The following is a 21362-nucleotide window of genomic DNA, read 5'->3' as shown; positions in this document are numbered from 1 at the left end:
AACGGTTCACTACAGGAAGAAGAATCTGTCTGAGAGATTTGAGTAGACACAGCAGATCTCTTCCCAGAGAGCGATCCAGCAGCTTCTGGAGACGATAGCTCGCTACAATAAAAACTATCACATCCAACACATCCATCTTACAAATGAGGAAACTGAGTCTGAAAATGATTAAATAACTTACCAAGTGACACAATTTATGAGGATGGATTTAACTTAGGCCATTCTGATTCCAAGTCTTGAGTTTTATCAACTATGAGATCACAGTTATAGTGATAGAAGAGACCTTGGATGTTATTCTTACTGAGACTACATATTTGTGAAACTGACACAAAATTTGACCAAAAAGGAGTTGAGAAAAGTCTCCTTCTCTTCATTACCATGGTGATAAAAAAGGGTATAAAATACTGCATATCCCATTAGCAGAGGTCATTGCTGCCTAGGTTGGTTTTGCGAAATTAATTTTTTTGCTTGTTTTTGTTAAAATTCTTTGTTAAAGTGGCAGAGGAGAGAGCAAGTATATTTGGAGATGATTGTGATGGAAAAACAAAAAGCATCAGTTATAAAAAGATGTAAAAAAAGACATAAAAAGAAAACATTTAAGACAAAAAGGGAAAGCATTCAGCTTCTCATCAGTAGCATATAGACAAAAGAATTAAAGGTTAACAAAAAAATCTACTTATTTAAAATGTAGGAAAAACTGAAACAGAGCTTTGCCATTTATTTTTAGAATTATTTATTTCTTTTGCTTCAATCCAAACTTCCATTAGTTGCCCAAAGATGCTTGATTTGTTATCAGAAAAAAGAAGGCTGAAGGCCTCCCCCTATCTGTCCCAAAGATGACATAAAAGAGAGCTCCCTGGGGACACATTTCCAATACAAACCACATCTGCCATTTCCCTCCTGGATACTTAAGAAAAGCAACAACTAGACTAGTCCAGGTTCTTCTCTGATAACTGACAGGAGCTGCTGGCTCCTTCATGAGAAAGGATAAAACAAAAGGGCAATTGAGGGGAAAACCTGCAAACCACACTGCAGAGTTCAAATGGGTTTTAAAATTTTAATTCTTAGTTAAACATCTTGCCTGGACCTATCTTTTACTGTTCTATAATAGATTACTTGGAGATGTTATTCATTAATGAATGTGATTTAAAGCAAGTAGATACCAATGAAAGAACAAGGGGGAATAAAAATTACAGGATTCAGTGACTAAATCATTCTTTCCACAGTGATTTTATTTTCATATACAGAAATACAAGAGATAAAATGACAAGTTCAAAGATCTCACTTATACTATATGAAAGCTAACCCTGACTCCCCCTAAACTTTAAAAGGAAGCATGGGAAGTTATTCAGTCAGAACTTTAGGTTTACCACCTTTCAGATGTTACAGAGAAAAGGCCACAAATCAGGTTTAAGGACATCAGTTACCAGCTTTGGTACAGCAGGTTTTGTCTTTTCTCTTTTCATGTCTTGGACCCTTAGAGCAGGGGCTTCCTGTGAACCTGTTTTTATCATCTTCTTGATACTCTTGGCTGACTGATCAATTCCATCCAAGCACATCCTGCTTATGTCTCTGGCCTTCACTGTTTCAATTACATCCTGGCATTCCCTAATGCCTCATGTCTAATGGTACCCATCTCTGGGTAAGAGAAAAAAAAAGGAAATCTACATGATTGATTTTTTATATATTTAAAAGGAATAATAAGTTGTATATAATGGATTTTCAGTTTCATGTGCAATGATCATTTTATAATTATAGTACATTATGAAAATACATGCTTTATTCTATAAATTAAAAATTATATGTATATAAACATAACATTTTTAAATGCTTTATATTTCCCTCAGGGAAGAATTCTTAGATTCAAAAATTCATCACTTTTTTCTATCCAGAGCCTTTTATATTAGCCCTTTCTAACCTAAGTTTCTCTTTTAAATCATTACTTGGTCCTCCTATATTTCCACTCCTTTTTCATGATACCTTTGATCTATCTCACTCCAATTTCTATCACTTTTGTGTTTTCTTTTCAGATTCACCAAACTAGACCTAATTATGAAGTAAAAATGGGCACAAATTGCATTACTTATTGAGATATAAATAAAACCAAATAATAAATTTTTAATCGAGTCTTTTCTGTAATTGTTTGCCCAGAGTGAATCAGTTTAGAACTCAATGGATAGTGTTTGTAATTATAAAAATGAAATTCAGAGGTATAAGAGACCAACCTAGACGTGAAGGATGCTTTTCTTCCCAGTAAGATCTTTCTTCTGAAATGAGATGACATTCATGCTCAGAGATGCATATATCTGTACAGTTGACAAGGGTCACCCAGCCTAATATCCTTTTTATGTGGAACTCTAGCAAAGTCACTCAACCAAGACCACATGGTATGTAAGAGTCATATGTGGGCTTTAAACAAAGGTATCCTGACTTCTAAACCAGTAATGTTTTTTTTTTTCATTTTATACAGTGATCCTGAAGTATCTAGAAAGGAAATGCAGTTGTTGCTTTGAAATTCTTGACTGCAATAGCTTAGTTTCTTTCCCTACAATTTTTGGGATCTTTTAGTGGAAGGAAGGAAAAAGGAATAGGCTAAGATGGATAGGATACAGTGGCTTTGTTATACACACAATACACAAACACACATAGTAGAAGGTAATTGGTCCTGTGTGATAACATACATATGCCTGTGTATGTATACACACACATACACACAACAATGCATGTACTCATGTAAATATATGTATGTATACATACAAACATATATGCATAATTATTGGGAGGTTTGATTTTGTATTTTCTATTTTTGTTTGTTTTAGCAATGGCATCCCCACTATTGTCCAAATTGGACCAATACTTATAATTTTCTGACCAAAGAATGCTAATACATCATTAGAGCTAGAAAGAACTTCAAAGAGCCCCTAGTTTGGCTCTTCATTTTACAGATAAGGACATGGAGTCCTATTGATATCAAATTACTGGTCAAAAGAAATTTTTCATCCTAGATCTCTTAACTCCAAACTCAATTCTCTTTATATTAAGTATCGTACTTTGGAGGAGCACTGAAGAAAAAGATTATATTTGATTGGAAGGGTAAATCCCAAATCATATGTCGAAAGTTGGCATGGGATGAAGGGTATTTTTATGGGAGGATGCTAGGGAATCACAACTGAATATGAAGAATACCCTATGATGCTTCCCTGAATCAGAACTGAATGAATGGGAAGGATTCTGATGAAATAAAATTTTAACTTAGACATTATGTACTTATTGAAAATTACCACAGCCATCAATAAGAAGAAAGTCCTTATATACAACAAAATATGCACTTTACATGGTATCAATAACTGGAAAAAAAGTCAAGGATTTCCCAAACAAATGGAAGTTTATGAATGTAATTGGACACAATAAAATATTACTATGCAGTAATAATATGTCAAATACAGGAAAAAAAAACATGTAATGACTTCCATGAACTGATTCATAATGAAGTAAGAAGAGTCGAGAAAAAACAATGATTACAATAACATAAATGAAAATTTCTAAATTTCATTTTAAAAAAATCAAGAGTTGGGGCATCTTTGTGGTACAGTGGATAGAGACGAGCCCTGAAGTCAGAAAGACAGGAGTCCAAATCAGGTTTCTGACACTTAATACTTCCTAGCTATGTGACCCTGGGCAAGTCACTTAATCCTAATTGCCTCAGCAAGAGTGAATGTTGCAAAATTAGAAGGAACAAGCATTACCCCAAAAAAGATATATTAAAGAACACCCCCTTCCCTACTTCTTTGCTCAGGTGGGTAGTCTATGGGTATGCAATCTTTTTTTTTTAATATTTTTGGACTTTTCCTTAATTCATCAGTTTTGCTTTTTTCTTGATCTTTTTAAAGTTAGAAGGGGGAAAGACAAAATAAATTTATCATTATTAAAATAATTTTTAAAAGATTATCCATCACAAATCTATTGGAGGGGAAGCTAGGTGGCGTAGTGGATAGAGCACCAGCCTTGAATTCAGGAGGACCAGAGTTCAAATCTGGTCTCAGACACTTAACATTTCCTAGCTGTGTGACCCTGAGCAAGTCACTTAACCGCAGCCTCAGGGGAAAAAAAAAAAAAAAAAAAAAGATTATCTACAACCAAAACTTTGTAGGAAAGGTTAACAACTCATTTAGTTTTTGGTTTAAATTGGGCTTTCTGTATATGAGTTAGCATTGCAATTATTATTCTTGTAATAGAAATAAGGAAACCAAAGTTAAGGGGACAAATTACTTGCCTAAGGAAACACAGGTAGCAAAGTCTAGTAAAGAGACAGTAATAGAGACAAAAGTTAGAGTAGTTAAAATGACAATTATTGTGGGTTGAATGGTTTAGTGAAAACTCCTCAATCAGAATACTTGGATTTGAGTCTCATTATGTCCTTAATTAGTTAAATGGCTGTAGGCTGGTTGCTTTTTTCTGAGCCTCAGTTTCCTCTTTAGTGAAATGAGATCAGTGAAAATAATACCTCATAGTGTTTGGGAGGAAAGTACAGGAAGCATATGAATGACTGATAATTCCATAAAAATGTACATTTAGGTTTTTTCTTTTCTTTTCTATAGACAGTTCACTAGCTCTGGAATCAAAGAACTTGGTTTGAAACTCTTTGGTGATACTTATTCTTTTGCCTTTGATCTTAACTATCACCAACCTCAGTTTATTCCCCTGTAAAATGAAGGAAGTAGGAAAAGAAGGCCTCAGAGTCAAAATTGCTTTAATCTTCCCAAAACAATTCTCTTTCTCCCTCCCATCTTCTCTTGCTTTCCTTCTTGTTCCCTTTTTCCATCCCTTCTTCCTTCCCTCTTTCTTTTCCTTCCTCTTTCCCTCCCTCCCTCTTAACCTCCTTCTCTTCCCCTCTCTCCTGTCTGTCTCACTCTCTCTCTCTTCAACATACACACACACACACACACACAGAGCAACTTTTTGAGATTGGTGTCGCAGGTGCAATTAAAACTAAAATTAACTAAATCTCCAAATGATTAATAATTTTCTTAAGTCAAACAGCAACTAGATCCAGGATTCACATTCAGGGTCTGCTTGATTCTATTCTGAGTCAAGCTCACTGATTCTCTCACTACACAGTGTTAGAGACCATATAGTCCCTTAGCAATGGAAATTTTAAACAAAAAGTAGATATTTGTATAGTGTTTTCTGCTTTACATACATTACTTCTTGATTTCACAACAACCCTGGGATGAAGGATTATTCAAGAACAACAAACGGCAACAGATCTGTGATTTCCTTTAGGTAGAATTAGGAAGCTTTCTGCCCTGATGCTGATGGGAACATGCTTTTTAAGTTATCTTTTAGAGTTGCCTAAGGCACAAATAGTAGCTAATTATTTCTTAAGCATTTAATATTTGCTGAGTGCCAGAAACTGTGCTAAGTTTAGGGATTCAACTCAAGGCAAAAGGAAACCTTATGAAGGAGCTTACAGTCTAAGCTTAAAAGACTGAGAACCAGGCTCCCACAGCTAGTATGTGTATGAAACACTATTTCAACCTAAGTCTCCATTGACTCCAGAGGCCAGAATCTATTCACTTCTGCTTTATTATAGCTGCCTCTTCCAGTATTATTCCCCATTTTACAGATAACAAAGTTGAGGCTCAAGGATGTTCTCTCTTTCGAGAAAAATGTACATTTAGTTTTTTACTATAGACAATTCACTAGCTCTGGAATCTTTGCTAATACTTATTCTTTTGACCTTGAACTTATCACCAACCTTAGTTTATTCCCCTGTAAAATGAGAGAAGTAGGAAAAGAAGGCCTCAGAATCCTTCCATCTCCAACTCTATAATCTCACGAACTACAATTGTTAAGAGGCTACACCTGTGATTTGATTGATAGAATGACAGGTGAGGAAACTCTTTACCAAAGCAGGTCAGCATTTTCTCTGTAACTTAAGAACCTGAAAGTATTAGCCAGAGTACTGATTGGCCAAGGCCCCACAACCAGCCTAGTAGAGACAGGGTGTGAGGCCAGATTTGCCCTACTTCCAAGCCAGTTCCCTCTCTATGCCACCCATTTCCTTAAACTAGATTTCTCTCACTATAAAGGCACTTCCTAGCAATGGATTCAAGCCCTTCATTTGGTCAGCTCCTCGATGCAAAATGCTTTACACTTTTTTTTATACTTTTATACTTTTCTTCTATGTCGTCAGGCATTAAGTACCTACTATGTTCCAGCTTCTTGAGGGCGGAATCTGTTGATCAATAAGTAATTAAGTCCTCTCGCTCCTGTCATATAGTTAGTAGGAGACGATTCCCACAAAATCAATAATCAGGAGTGGACATGGGGGTCTCCTCCTCAGCTCTCTAGCCACTACCCTAGGCTGTCCCAGCCCTATCCCGGCTGGGTGACCCCGGACTAGTGAATTTCTCGGGGTAATTCTGTTTGTAGCTAGCAGGTAAGGTGCTGACTTACTTTGGTAAAGGACGTTACCTCACCTGGGAGCTCTCTGTATAAATAAAATCACAAGCTCCCCTCTGTGTCTAGCCCTGTGCTGGCCGCAGGGACAACAAAGCCCAGTGACGCGGTTCTTGTCCCTGGTCTCTTTGAGCTTTTGGAAGGCCAGCGCTCTTATCAGGAAATCTCGGCTCTATGGCCCTGATGCCCTCCTCCCTCTCTCCTAGCATCTCTTCCCCGCCCTCTTAGTTACGCGGTTGCCATGGCCACAGCACCTGCGCCCTGAAGCGGCGTCCCCTCCCCCTCTCCACCTGCAGCAGCCCCTCCTCTTGCCGCTCCTCCCGGCCTCCAGTGCGCGAGCGCGCCGCCGAGCGGACAAGTCTAGGGACCCAGGGCAGGCGGGGGTGCTCCGAAGATCCGGCGCCTGCGCCTTCGCTCTGACTCGCACTCCCCCTAGCGGCAGCCGTCGGCGTGGCAGCTGCTGTTCCCAGGTTCAGCGGCGGCCCCGGCTTTGCTGGGCAAGAGTCCGGGAGTGAGTGAGGGCGGGGGGTGGGGAGGGGGGAGAGACCGCTTCGTGTCCAGCCCCGTGTGTGTGTGCGCGCGTGTGTGCGCGTGTGTGTGCGTGCGGCTGGGAGGCGGGGATCCCGCAGCCCCAAGAGCAGCAGCAGCCCCAGCAGCCTTAGGAGCAGCAGCAGCAGCAGCAGCAGCAGCAGTAGCAGCAGCAGCAGCAGTAGCAGTGGCAGCGCCCGCCGCCACCGCCGCCACCGCCGCCGCCGCCGCCCGCAGGTGCCCGCTCACGGATACCGGCTGCTCCGCCGCCGCCGCCGGGCCGAGGAACAGCTAGGAACAGCGAAGAGGAGGCAGAGGGACACTGTCCCCCACCCACGGAGGTGAGTCTGGGCGCAGCATCCTCCGCCCGCCCTGCATCCCTCCATCCTGCTCATCCCTCCCTCCTTCCCAACATCCCTCTCTCCTCCCTTCTCCTTGCCACCCTTTCTTTCATCCCTCCTTCCTAGCCCCGTGGTCCTTCCCTTCCTTCCCTCTCTCCTCCCTCCCTCTCTTCCTTTCTTTCCTCGCATCCCAGTGTCCTCGCGCTCTCCCTGTACCCCGGGCACTCATCCCTTGTCTCTGACATCCCTTCCCGTCTTATTCTTATCCCAACTGCTTCCCCCCACCCCCAGTCCCTTTTTCCTCCCTGGGAGCATCCCTATCCACTACTGTCCTGAATCGGAAACCCCGTGCGCTTTGATCCCCGCTAGGGCACAGAACGCTGCCCATCTGCTCCTTGGACCACTGGAAATCAGGGTCGTTAAAACACAGATTTAGAGCTGCAAGTTGGGGTTAGTCCCGAAAGGGGATGGGAGCTAGAGCTATTTCTTTTCTTTTTTATTGGCTCTTCTCTCCCCACCCCCGGACTGGAGGAGGACAAGGATCACTTGGACATGTTGGCAGCAGTACTCTATTTCCCTTTTATTGTCTGTTTTTTTTTTTTTTTAAACCTTTCTTCCTAACCCCCTAACTCACTCCCCTACCCCACCCCGTCCTCAAGCATTAATTTATTTGGTGTAGAATCTACACCTTTCTGGTGTGGTCTCTGGAATTTTTAGTTAGGTTTCCTCTCTCCGCGACTCTGATTGTCTCAATGAGGAAAGCCAAGGAAAAGAGGGGGGGGAAAGGGAGAGAGGGAGAGTCTGGGGAGAATGACGGGGGGCGGAGAGGAAGGGTGGTGACAGTGGAAGGGTTTTGTGTCGTTTTCCCCCTAGGCCTCTTTAGCTTAAAAATTTCAAACCACCCGCCTAATATTTGGCTTGGAATTGAACATGGGTATTCTTGGGCTCTGTCACACCGTCTACTTCAAAGACAGAAAACTCTCCAAACTTTAATCTGTGTATATGGGTATAACGGCAACCTTATTCTTGGTGGAGTATTTGAATGTTGTAAAAAACAAAACAAAACAAAAATCAAACTAGGGAGAAAGGTTTTGGAAATTACAGATATTTATGTCTATATATATGTATACATGTCTGTATAAAATACACTAATATAAAATATGCCTTTGGTCTTCAGGGGGTTAACGTCAAAGAAAAAATCATGGTTAAACAGATGAGGGGGGAATAGAGTTATACTTGATATGCTTGTAATGTAACATTACTTTGTTTTCAAAATGGTTATATCGGCAAAACGGATCTTAGAAGACATTCATTTTCCCAATTTTTTTCAACTTAAAGAAAAAAAAAAAGAAAAAAAAAAAAGGAAAATCATTCTACACCTGCTAGTCATTTATACGGGTTGAGAGGACTACCAGTATGGAAGTTATATTGACTATGTGGATACAATTTCTCTTAAAAGCAGAGTTTGTGTTCATCGTTTCCCGTTTCCCTATAACATCCACACTTTAACCCATAACATCATTCTACACCTGCTAGTCATTTGTATTGGTTGAGAGGGCTACCAGTATGGAAGTTATAGTGACTATGTGGATACAATTTCTCTTAAAAGCAGAGTTTGCAGTCATCATTTCTCTATAACATCCACACTTTAACCCATAACCCACAGTGATCCGACCAATTTGCTCTTTTCTAGCACTGAACTCAGAAGTTTATTTATATTTTGGCATCACAGACACATCCCAGAATGCTTTGTATTTATGGTAAAGAGTGAAAATACCAGAAGCAAGATATTTAAAACTATTTGTTTTGCTAAATTTTGGTATCAACTCTGTATTACTGGAAAAGCTAAAGATCTATTTCACTTATGTTATAAATATAGCTATGATGTATTTGGGGGGCTACAAAGATGGATCAGAATATATGACAAATTCATTAAAAACTTCTTGTGAAAAATTTGTAGAATAAATTATTGATTTATATTTAGTAACTATTATATGACATTAATGATATATACTTTTTATGGGAACACAAAACAGTGGTCCAAAAATATTCATTGCAAAAGAATTAATTCCCCAGAGGAACTTGTTTTATGAAGAACATATACAATTCATCAGTCAAGACAGTATTTGGGGAACATTTAATATATGCAGTGATTCCCCTCCCCCATTGTATATAGTAAAGTTGCAATTATGATTATGGTTTTGCTGATATCATAGCCCATGAGACAGAAGCTCAGGTGGTCATTCAGCAATATTTGAATCATTAAATAGAATTCTGGGCTCTACATGTTGTGCTTTGGAGATTTTATTCCTTAATATTACAATTGGCAATGAAAATGTTTTCCTCCTCCCTCTATTGAGCCTCCCCAAAAGCTTTTGGATTCAGTAAAATACTTTGTTACTATTTTAAAATTAGTTCAGACAGTGCCAAATTAATTTTAAATCAATTTACTAAAACTCCAAGGCCCCCTCCAACTCTGAAATGCTTTTTTCTCCAAATCCTTTTCCCTCTGTATGTTTTTGGAAAGAGCTGCACGTCCTTTAATGAACAGCTGTACTGTCCCCACTGCTCATTCTTTGGTAGAGTTTTTTAAGCACAGATCTGTATTTCTTTAGGTTTTTTTCTGTGTTCCAATTCTTTACATTGTACTTACAATTAAAAAAAGATGTTTTCTCTATTTCTCTCATTTAAAAGCAGCTTTAATTTAAAAATCAAAACAGGTTTCTTTTTTCAAACTTGAAAAGTATTGTTGATATTAAGATTTTACAATAGTAATTGAGTACAGTAAAATTTATCCAGGAGAGAAAATGTAATGATAACATGCAGATTTGATAATGAACTAAGTTATAGAATGAGTTAGTGACTTTCTACAATTCTGTCTTCAGTTACTTAGTGCTTTACATACTGACAGTTGTTTGCTCAGATACCTATATTTCCATAGTGTCAGCTTTAGAATTTTGGAGAAAATCAAGAATTTTCAGCCAAGATTCTTCTACTCATTGATCCAAAAATGTATATATTTAAAAAATTATTTGTACTATGAGAAACTCTGTTGGATATAAGACTTTGCCATTATCTTATAATGCTTGTAGCATGATTCTGAAGTTAAAGCATATAGATAGAAATATAGAAAAGGTACAAAATGGCATGGTTCACTGTCCCTGTAGGAGTATAGGCAATAAACTCTGCTCAAATTCACAGGCAGATCTCAATGAGGTCTAGTTTCCAGGAAAAAAGTAGAATGGGACTAAGCCTTGAAGGATGGATAAGCTTTCAAACAATTAAATAAATAAAGAAGAGTGTATTTAAGGTGAGAAATATAGCCTGATCCAAATTGCCTAGGCTAGAAAGAACATGACAGCATATTGAGACTTTTCCTTGAAGTTTTGCATTGAGATGATACACACACACACATACACACATAAATACATACATACATATGTATAATATATTTGTATTTAGCATATTTAGTCTATATAACATATTTAATATATATGTTTAATATACTTACTATAATATATATTTTAATGTTCAAAATACTATCTGAGGCAATTGACATAATAGATGGAGTATTTGATTCAGAGGCAGGAAGACAAGAATTCAAAACTGGTTTCAAACACTTAATATCCCTGTGACTTTGGGGAAGTCATCTAAAATTTTTGCTGCCTCAGCTTCCTCAATTGTAAAATAAGGATACTAATAGCAACTACTTTTTAATGTTGTGGAGGATTTGAGTAAGAGATTTGTAAAAAGTGATTAACATAATGACTTTGTACATAATAGACACATAATCAATTTCCTTCCTTCCTTCCTTCCTTCCTTCCTTCTTTCCTTCCTTCCTTCCTTCTTTCCTTCCTTCCTTCCTTCCTTCCTTCCTTCCTTCCTTCCTTCCTTCCTTCCTTCCTTCCTTCCTTCCTTCCTTCCTTCCTTCCTTCCTTCTTTCCTTCCTTCTTTCCTTCCTTCCTTCTTTCCTTCCTTCTTTCCTTCCTTCCTTCCTTCCTTCCTTCCTTCTTTCCTTCCTTCCTTCCTTCCTTCCTTCCTTCCTTCCTTCCTTCCTTCCTTCCTTCCTTCCTTCCTTCCTTCCTTCCTTCCTTCCTTCCTTCCTTCCTTCCTTCCTTCCTTCCTTCTGTATTTCCTCCTTTTCTCCCTTCTTTCCTTCTGTATTTCCTCCTTTTCTCCCTTCTTTCCTTCTGTATTTCCTCCTTTTCTCCCTTCTTTCCTATCTTCCTTCTTCCCTTCCTTTTTTTCTTTCTCTCTTTCTGTTAGGGATATTTCTGTGCATTCTTACTGGCTGTCTCTAGACTTGCAACTCTACTCTCCCTTTCTAACTTAGCCTTTAAATATTTCACTTTCTTAAAGACTCAGCTTAACAACACCTTCTATAGGAGGTCTTTCTAAATTCTTGCCCTCCTGGGGATATTCTGCTTTTTATATCTTGTATATACCTATTTATATATGTTTTGTCTTCCCTTATGGAATCAAGCTTATTGAGTCAGGGATTATTTTTTGCCCCTTTTGTATTTCTAGTACTTAGTTGCCATTCTGGCACATGGCAAGAATATGAAAAATGCTTATTTCTTGATAGATTTTTTTCCAGCAAGAGATCTTGAGCCCTTTGTTACTTAGGTATTGTCAAGTAAAGATGGATAAAGATCTATTGCTCTGTGACCCACTTGACAAATTAAGGCTTTTGTCCCCCTGATGTTGCCTTTTAGATTCTAGGGCTATCACCATATATCAGTCATGTATGAAGAGAGATTTAGTTAAGAATACCATCAGTAATGAAATACACTAGATTAATGTACTTATCCATTGGCCAATTTGTGCAAACATTGATTCAGGCACTTCTTCCAGTGGGTCTCATCCTTCATGACATTTTTCTGTGTTTTCTGGTAAAGTCTTGTCAAACCACTATATTGGAAGTCTTTATCTAAAACTTATGACATTACTTGAAGGACACAATGGAGCCCACGGATAAAGTCATTTATTGTTGAGCTCCTGAGTTACTAATGTATTTATTTTTGTACCTCTTACAGTTCCATGATATGTTTTTATGCCACTTTTCAGTGTTTCTTAATCAACAACATAAATCAGTTAAACATTATTGATTATCTTACATATACCAGGAACTGTGCTAGTTGATGGGGATGCAAAGATAGAAGCAAAAAAAGCCTCTATTCTTGAGGATTTTGCATTATTTGGGAAAGATATTATGTCCTTTAATTGTAGATATATCCAGAATATATGCAAAGTACTTTTGTCAGGAGATATTAGAAACTGGGAGGTGAGGAGATCAGGAAAGATTTCTTATAGAAGGTGTCTGTTCAAACACCTCTTGAGGAAACAAGGGAATATGAGAGATAGAGAGAATGTGGGAGTATATTTCTGAAATGGGAAGGAGCCAGCATAAAGAATTGAAGACTGGAAGTATAGTGTGAAGATTATAGAAAACAGTTTGGTTTCAGACTGTGATGAAGGTTTTTTTTCCTTTTTTTTATTATTTACAAAACATACACATGGGTAATTTTTCAACATTGACCCTTGCAAAACCTTCTGTTCCAAAATTTCCCTTTCTTACCCCCACCTTATCCCCTAGTCCAATACATGCTAAATATGTTTTAAAAAGATCTTAAATCCAATATATGTATACATCTTTATACAGTTATCTTGCTGCACAAGAAAACAGATCAGGAAGAAAAAAAAAACTGTAAAGAAAGCAAAATGCAAGTCAACAACAACAGAAAGAATGTAAATTCTATGTTGTGTTCCATACTCTTCCCACAGTCCTCTCTGTGGGTCTAGATGGCTCTCTTCATTACTGAACAATTGGAACTGATTTGAATCATCTCATTGTTGAAGAGAGCCACATGTGATGCACTTTTAAAATGAAGCCTAGGTATTGTCTTTCACTCTAGAAGTAACTGAGCAGGCATTACTTTATTGAGAAGGGGATTGATACAGTCCAGTTATTTTAGGAAAAACACTTTGGCAGTTTTTTATATGTTGAATTTCTAAGAATGATTTGAGCCAAGAAAATGAATTAGAATATATTTCCATAGTTGAGGCAAGAGGAGATGAGGGCCTGAAGTGATAGTTATGCAAATATAATGAAGAGGAGAATAGACTAGCAATGTTGTGGAAGACAGAGCAATAGATTAAATATGAAATTAAAAGTCATATGAGAGTTTTTGAGGAATAAATGCAGTGTAAATCAATATAGAATGCAAGTTGTAAATGTTTATCAAAGTGATAGATGTTTTGAAAATTAAGATAAACCAATGACTCCATAAGGTAGCAATAAATTTTGTGATATAATTAAGGGATTGGAATGTAGAAGACAATATTAATATTATATTATCAAAAAAATGTTCTATAAAACAAATTGAGGGGTAATTTAAGAATTACTGGTTTTCCTAAAAATTACTATAAAACATGTATTTAAAGAAGTTAGGATAATAATAGCTAACATTCATATAGTATTTTCTTTTGTGAAGTGCATTAAAATATTATTTTATCTTTGCAAAAAGATGGAAAAAAGGTTCTTATTTTAGAGATGATATCTAAATGAAGTTAAATGAATTGCCCAGGCTTTTACAGCTATTAATTATTTGAAACTGAATTCAAACTCAAGTCTTCATGACTCCAAGTTCAGTGCTCTTTCTAATCTGCCTTAAGGTCTGAAGAAATACTCCCTTCACTTATAAGAATCAAAAGGCATTTCTTCCTGAAAGAAGCTAGGGAATAAAAATTCCCAGGAAGGTCAATGCCAAGACTCAAAGCTTCATTACAAAAGAAAAGAATATTTCAAGTAGCCCAAAAGAAAGAATTCAACTTACAAGGGTACCCTGACAGGATCACAAACACTGGGCAATAAGTGAACACATCTTGTATTTGTTTGATTTTTACAACAAAAAATTTAAAATGGCTTAAAATCATGAATAACTTTCCTCATATGACAGAATATAAACATCCGGGAATGGATGAGAATGTAGATTTAGTGAAATTGAGAACTTTTAGAACTTTTAGTCTTTCCTGATTAAAAACAACAACAGCAACAACAAAACAAACAAACAAACAAACAAACAAACAAACAAACAAAAACAGAATGGAGTAGAAAATTTGAGTTGTAAACCCAGGAATCAAAAAATACTTAGAATTGTCAATTATTTTGAGTACTATTCAGGGACTACATGATGATGAATACAAATGGGATAAACTTACTCATGAAGTGGAAAAGGATAATAATGTATCAGCAAATAGAATTTGAGAATATATTGCTTACATGTAAAATTCACAAAAATTGAAAATGATGGACTGGGGCAGAATTTATTATATTTCATGTGTTTGCAAATAAAGTGTAGCAGTCATAGCTATGGCAAGGCAACAACAAAAACAGACATAATTAGAAGAGATAAATAGGGAAAGTACACTAGTTATCTTTTTCTCAATAGTATTTTTTCCAAATACATATGAAGACAATTTTCAACATTAACTTTTTAAATAATAGCTTTTTATTTTCAAAATACATGCAAAGATAATTTTCAGCATTCACCCTTGCAAAATCCTTGTTTTCCAAATTTTTCTTCCTCCTTTCTCTCCATCACTCCTCATCTAGACAACAATTAATCCAATATATGTTAAACATGTGCAAATCTTCTAAACATATTTCCACATTTATGATGCTACAGAAGAAAAATCGTATCAAGAAGGGAAAAAATGAGAAAAAGGCAAGCAAACTGTAATAAAAAAGGTGAAAATACTATGTTGTGATCCGCATTCAGCTCTCACGCTGCTTTTTCAGGATGCAGATGATTCTCTCCATGACAAGTCTATTGGAGTTGGCTTGAATCACCTTGTTGAACATTTATTTTTCTAAGACTGTATTCCAATTTTTTTCTCCCTCCCTCCCTTATCCTCTCCCTAAGACAGCAAGCAATTTTTGTAGCTTAAATATATACAATCATTTTAAACATATTTCTATATTTATTATGTTGTGCAAGAAAAATAAGACCAAAAGGAAGAAAATTATGAGAATGAAAAACCAACCAAACCAAAAGAGTGAAAATACTATGCTTTAATCAACATTCAGTCTCCATAGTTCTCTCTCTGGATTCAGATGGCATTTTTCATCCCAAATCTATTAGAATTGTCTTGAATCACTACCTTGATGAGAAGTATGACACAGGAGATCTCACATAATCTTGCTGATATTATATACAATGATTTCATGGTTCTACTCACTTTACTCAACATCAGTTCATGTAAGTCTTTGTAGGCCTTTCTGATATCATACTACTTATCATTTCTTATTGATATTAGTATGCCATAACTTATTCATCCATTTCCCAAGTGATGGGTATCCACTCAAATAGTAACATTGCTAGATCATAGTATACTAGTTATTCCAAAGAAAACAACTTTTGGAGAAACCAAATGAATTTTAAAGAAAAATAGATGACAAAAGTATAATCATGTGGCACCTCAATATGATCCTTTGAGAAATCAATCTAACAGAGGTAAAAAAAAAATGAAATTAAAGACTTCAACTGATTTGAAGAAATTTAGATATGACCAATCTCTTATGATTAATATTTAGGAATAGAAATTATATATATATATATATATAATTTCTATTCCTAATTGCTAATGTTGCTGAAAGAAATGCCAAGAATGAGATAGCATACCAAACTTTTTGGCATGTAGCCAATATAGTCCTTGGGAGAGGAAGTAACATCTCTAAAATTTTTCATCAAGAAAAGTGAAAAAAGTATAGCAATGAAAGATTGGAAAAACTATCATATACATATAATTCTTTTTTATCCAGTTTCCTTTAAAATTCAATTAGCCTAAAAAGTGAATATATGTTAAATATCAATATTATTTCATTGCTTCATGCCTTTACACCAGTGTATTTTCCCTAGTTACAGGTAAAAAAATTAACTTAAAAAACGAGTTCTATATTCTCTACCCCTTTCCTTCACCCACCCCCCTTCCTTGAGAAGGCAATCATTTAGATTATACATTTGTAGTCATACAAATTTTTTCTATACTAGTCATGTTACAAAAGAAAATAGCAGGTACCCTCCTAAACATTGAGTAATAATAAAGTTTTTTTTTTTAAGTATGTTTGAAAGCATTCAGACTCCATCATCTTTCTCTGGTAAAGGAGAACATTATTCATCAAAAGTAATTCAAAAAACTGGATATTCAATGAACTTGCAGATTTTCAGCACTTTGTCTCAACCAAACTTGAACTTAATAGAAAATCTAACATATAAGAGCCAACAACATATAAGATTAATTTCAAGGCACTCAACAAGAACAATTTTTAACATAGAAATTTATACTATAGGTTTAAGATAAACATCTGTAATTGGGTAGCTCAAAAGAAAAATTGGGACTAAGCTGAGTATGATCTGACTCTAAAAAGTAAAATTGTATAGGAAAAGGTATAAATAGCAATGAGAAAAAAGAATGAAATGTAGAGGAAGAATGGATACAAAAACATTGGAGGGAGAGGAGGGCTGGTAATTCTGAAAACCTATTCACATCAGGAATGGGTTAAATAGGAAAATTATATTATATACATATACACATACAAACACAAATATATTATATATATATAATATATTTGTGTTTGTATGTGTATGTAGGTGTACATATACATGTGTGTATATATGTGTACAAATGTATGTGTATGTGTGAGTTTGTATGTGTATACACACACATATACACATATACTGTGAAGAGTAGAGCACCTTTCAAAATCTATTAAAATAAGGGGGGAAAGAATAGGATGAGGTGGGGTATAGAAGGGTATGTAGATTTAAGGCACGAGATAAAGTATGTAGATTAATGGGAAAGGGATAAGGAGGGAGGGAAAAATGGGGGAAGAAAATAAAGGAAGAATCCATGCCTGGGATGAGGTTAAATAATAATAAGACAAGTTAAGGAGTAGAATTAGAGAAAAAGAGTTAGCAGGGATAGGGAATAAGAGATATACATAAACACTATAACAAGGATCAAGAGTAGAATTCATTAGAAAAAATAAGTAGGGCTAGTAATCATTCATTTCAGATAAAGTCAAGCTTAAAGATTCAGTTAAGAGAAATCTATATTATATATCAGCCATATTAATATTGTTTTAAATGCATGTCTATATATGTATAAATGTTTATGTATATATGTGCATGTGTTATAGGTATGCATTTAAGTATATCTGTCTATATCTATCTATATGTATAGCTGGCTATGCAGATAAGTATAAGCATCAAACACACTTACAGTTATGTATGTCTGTATGTATATATAAAATATATCCTTGCTTGTTTGTAGTTTGCTTGGGGGAGGTAAGGAGGATGAAAGGGGGGAAAAAAAGCAAAAAGTGAGTGCATGGCAGAGAATAAAAGAATAACCTGTAAGGAAACAAAGAAAAGATAGACAATCACGAATATAGAATCTCTTCTATTATTATGTATGCTTTCTCTAAATGGAAATCTATTGTTACATATTTCAGATTTGTCCTGAAGTTCTGCTGGGCACATGACAATGCTTTTTTCCCCTTCTTTCTTTTCTTTCTTTTGCTATTTTTTCTTCTTTTGAATTGAGTTTTAAATAAAGAAATAAAATGAAATTGAATAATAAAAAGAAGGGGCAGCTAGATTACACAATGGATAGAACATAGTCCCTGAAGCCTCTGAAGAGGACCTGTGTTCAAGTCCAGCCTCAGACACTTAACACTTAAGTAACTGTGTAATCCTGGGCAAGTCACTTAAATCCAATTGCTTCACACACACACACACACACACACACACACACACACACACACACACACACACACACAAAGAAAGAAAGAAAGAGTTATTCAGAATTTTGTTGGGTCATTTTATTGCTGAGAATAACTAATAATTCATAGTTGATCATCTTACAATATTGCCTTTACTGTGTACAATATTCTTTTGGTTCCACTCATTTCATTTTGTATCAGTTCATGAAATTCTTCTCAGGAATTTCACAAAATATCCCATTCATATTTCTTATAGCACATAATCATATTCTATCATGATTGTATACCAAATTTTATTTAGCTATTGCCCAGTTGATGGGCATTTCCTCAATTTCCAATTCTTTGCCAACATAGAAAGAGCTTCTATAAATATTTTTTTACATATAGGACCTTTCCTTTTTATTTGATGTCTCTGAAGAAAGATCTAATAGTGATATTGCTGGATCAAAAAGTAAGTGTGATTTTATACCACTTTGAACATAGTTCCAAATTGTTCTTAAGAGTGGTTGAATCAATTCACAATTCTACTAGCAATACATCAATAGTGTTTCCATTTTTCTGTATCCCCTCCACAATTTGTCATTTTCCTTTTCTGCCATGTTAGCCAATCTGATAGCTGTGAAGTGATGCCTTAAAAATTGTTTCAACTTGTATTTTCCTAATCAATAGTGATTTTGAACATTTTTATATGCATAAAAATAGCTTTGGTTATTCTTCTGAAAACTTCATACCCCTTGATCATTTATAATTTGGGGAATGACTTATATTCTCATAAATTTTCTCAGTTTTCTATATATTTGAAAACTTGAGCTTTTACCAGAGAAATTTACTGTAACATTTTCCTAGTTTCCAAGTTCCTCTAGTTTTGGCTGCATTGGTTTTGTTTGCTCAACCTCTTATTTGATGTAATCAGAATTATTTATTTTATATACTGTAACACTCTCTAAGTATTGGTTTGTCAGAAATTCTTTTCTTATTCATAAATCTAATGTGTAAAATATTCAATACATTCTTAATTTACTTATGATAGCATCCTTTATATATAAATAATTTAATAAGTTTGACCTTATTTTGGCATATGGTATTAGTTGTTAGACTATACCTAGTATCTGTCAAACTCCTTTATGATTTTCCCAGGAATTTTTTTTTCAAAGGGGGAATTCTTGTCTAAAAATCTTGAATTTTGTCAAAATTATGATTATTTATGATTTTATTACTACTATCTATGTAATGTGTACTTTATGCATTCTACTAATCTAGCATTGTATTTCTTTGCTAGTTTCAGATTGTTTTCATGGTGACACTTTGTAATATGGTTGGAGATCTGGTACTGCTAAGCTACCTTCCTTCACATTTTAAAAATATGTTCCTTTGTTATTCTTGGCCTTTCATTCTTCCAGATAAATTTTGTTATTTTTTTTAGATCTATATTTTTCTTATCAATTTGATTGCTTTGGAATTGAATAAATTGACTTAGGCCTAAGCTGTCATTTTTATTATTTTGGTTCAGCCCACCTTTAATTAATATTTTCCCAGTAATTTAGATCTGAGTTTATTTGTATGAAAAGAGTTTCATAATTTATAATTGTATTCGTATAATTCCTGGGTTTGTCTTGGCAGATAGAGTCCCAAGTATTTTTTTCAATTGTTTGCAGTTATTTCAAATAGATTTATCTTTCTATTTCTTGATGCTGGGTTTTGTTTGTAACATAATGAAATGCCAATGATTTATGTCAGTTTATTTTATATCCTGCAACTTTGTTCATTCTCCAAGTATACCATCATATTGTCTGCAAAGAGTGATAGTTTTGTTTTCTCTTTGCGTAGTATGTCTTTCAATATTTGGGAGTCTTATGTCTTTCAATATTTGGGAGTCTTATTTTTATAGCTATAATTCATCTAAGAATATTGAAAAATAATAGTGATAATGGGCAGGCTTACTTCATTTCTAATCTTATTGGAACAACTTCTGTCTAATCAACCTTACAAATAATGCTTGCTGATAGGTTTAGATAGAGTTATTGTTGTTCAATTATTTTCAGTCATGTTTTACTTTATGGCCCTGTTGGTGATTTTGTTGACAAAAGTACAGGTGTTGCTATTTCCTTCTCTCATTCCTTTTATAGATGAGGAAACAGAGGCAAATGTGGTTAAAAAGATTTGCCTAGAGTCACTTACCCCATAAGCATCTGAGGTTAGATTTGAATTCAGGAAGATGAGTCTTCTTGACTCTAGGATTAGCACTCCAACTGTGCCACCTAATTAACTACACCTAGTTTCCTTTTAGATACACACAACTTATCATTTTAATGAAAGCTACATTTATTTCAATGCTTTTTTAGTATTTTCAGTAGGAATGAGTTTTTAAATTTTTCAAAATTTTTTTCTTTATCTATTCTTTCTTTCTTTCTTTCTTTCTTTTTTTTTTTTGGTGATATGGTTCATTTCACTTGTAGTTTCTTAATATTTAACTAGCCCTATATTCCTGATATAAATCCTACCTAATATATAATCTTTGTGATAATTACTATAATATTGCTAATATCTTATTTTAAAATTTGCATCAATATTTATTAGGGAATTGGTCTTTAGTTTACTTCTGTTATATTTCTTCTTCCTGTCTTTTGTATCAACAGCACTTTTGTGTTTTAAAAGAATTTTTAGGACTCTTTCTTTGCTTGTTTTTCAAATAGTCAATATTCTTTTAATCTGGACAATTTATATTTTCACAAATATTCATCAAATTATTTCACTTATGTTGTTGACTTATTGGCATCACATGGGGCAACATAGCTCCTAATAATTGCTTTAATTTTGTCTTCATGGGTGGTGAACTAATCCTTTTTATTTTTAATACTGGTATTTCTTTTATAAAATGAATGAACCAATGGTTTGTCTATGACTTTTTCTTAAATTATCTCCTAGTTGTATTTATTAATTCAATAGTTTTGTTGCTTTCAATTTGATTAATTTCTCCTTTGATTTTCAAGATTTCTAATTTGGTATTTAATTGTGGATTTTTAATATGTTCCTTTTTTTTAGTTTTTTAAGTTGCATGTTTTTTCTTCTTTGATTTACTCTTTCTCTTTTTTATTGATGTAAGGATTTAGAGATATACAGTTTTCCCTAAATACTGCTTTGTCTCCATTACATAAATTTTCATATGTTGTCTCATTATCATTATGAAGTTATTGATAGTTTCTATGATTTGTTATTTCATCCACTTGTTATTAAGAATAGATTAT

General features: G+C 35.0%; 1 protein-coding gene across 1 annotated transcript in view; it reads left to right on the top strand.

Annotated features, from left to right (window-relative positions):
- Positions 1–7012: 7012 nt before the first annotated feature.
- The window catches only part of CTNNA2 (catenin alpha 2), a 1514496-nt gene continuing 1500146 nt past the window's right edge, over positions 7013–21362 (top strand). The window contains 1 exon segment of the mRNA XM_074285480.1: positions 7013–7331. The gene's annotated coding sequence lies outside the window, so the exon portion shown is untranslated.

This window comes from Sminthopsis crassicaudata, chromosome 2, assembly GCF_048593235.1.
Source record: "Sminthopsis crassicaudata isolate SCR6 chromosome 2, ASM4859323v1, whole genome shotgun sequence".
Lineage (NCBI taxonomy): Eukaryota > Metazoa > Chordata > Mammalia > Dasyuromorphia > Dasyuridae > Sminthopsis > Sminthopsis crassicaudata.
This window is presented reverse-complemented; position numbering and strand designations above follow the sequence as displayed.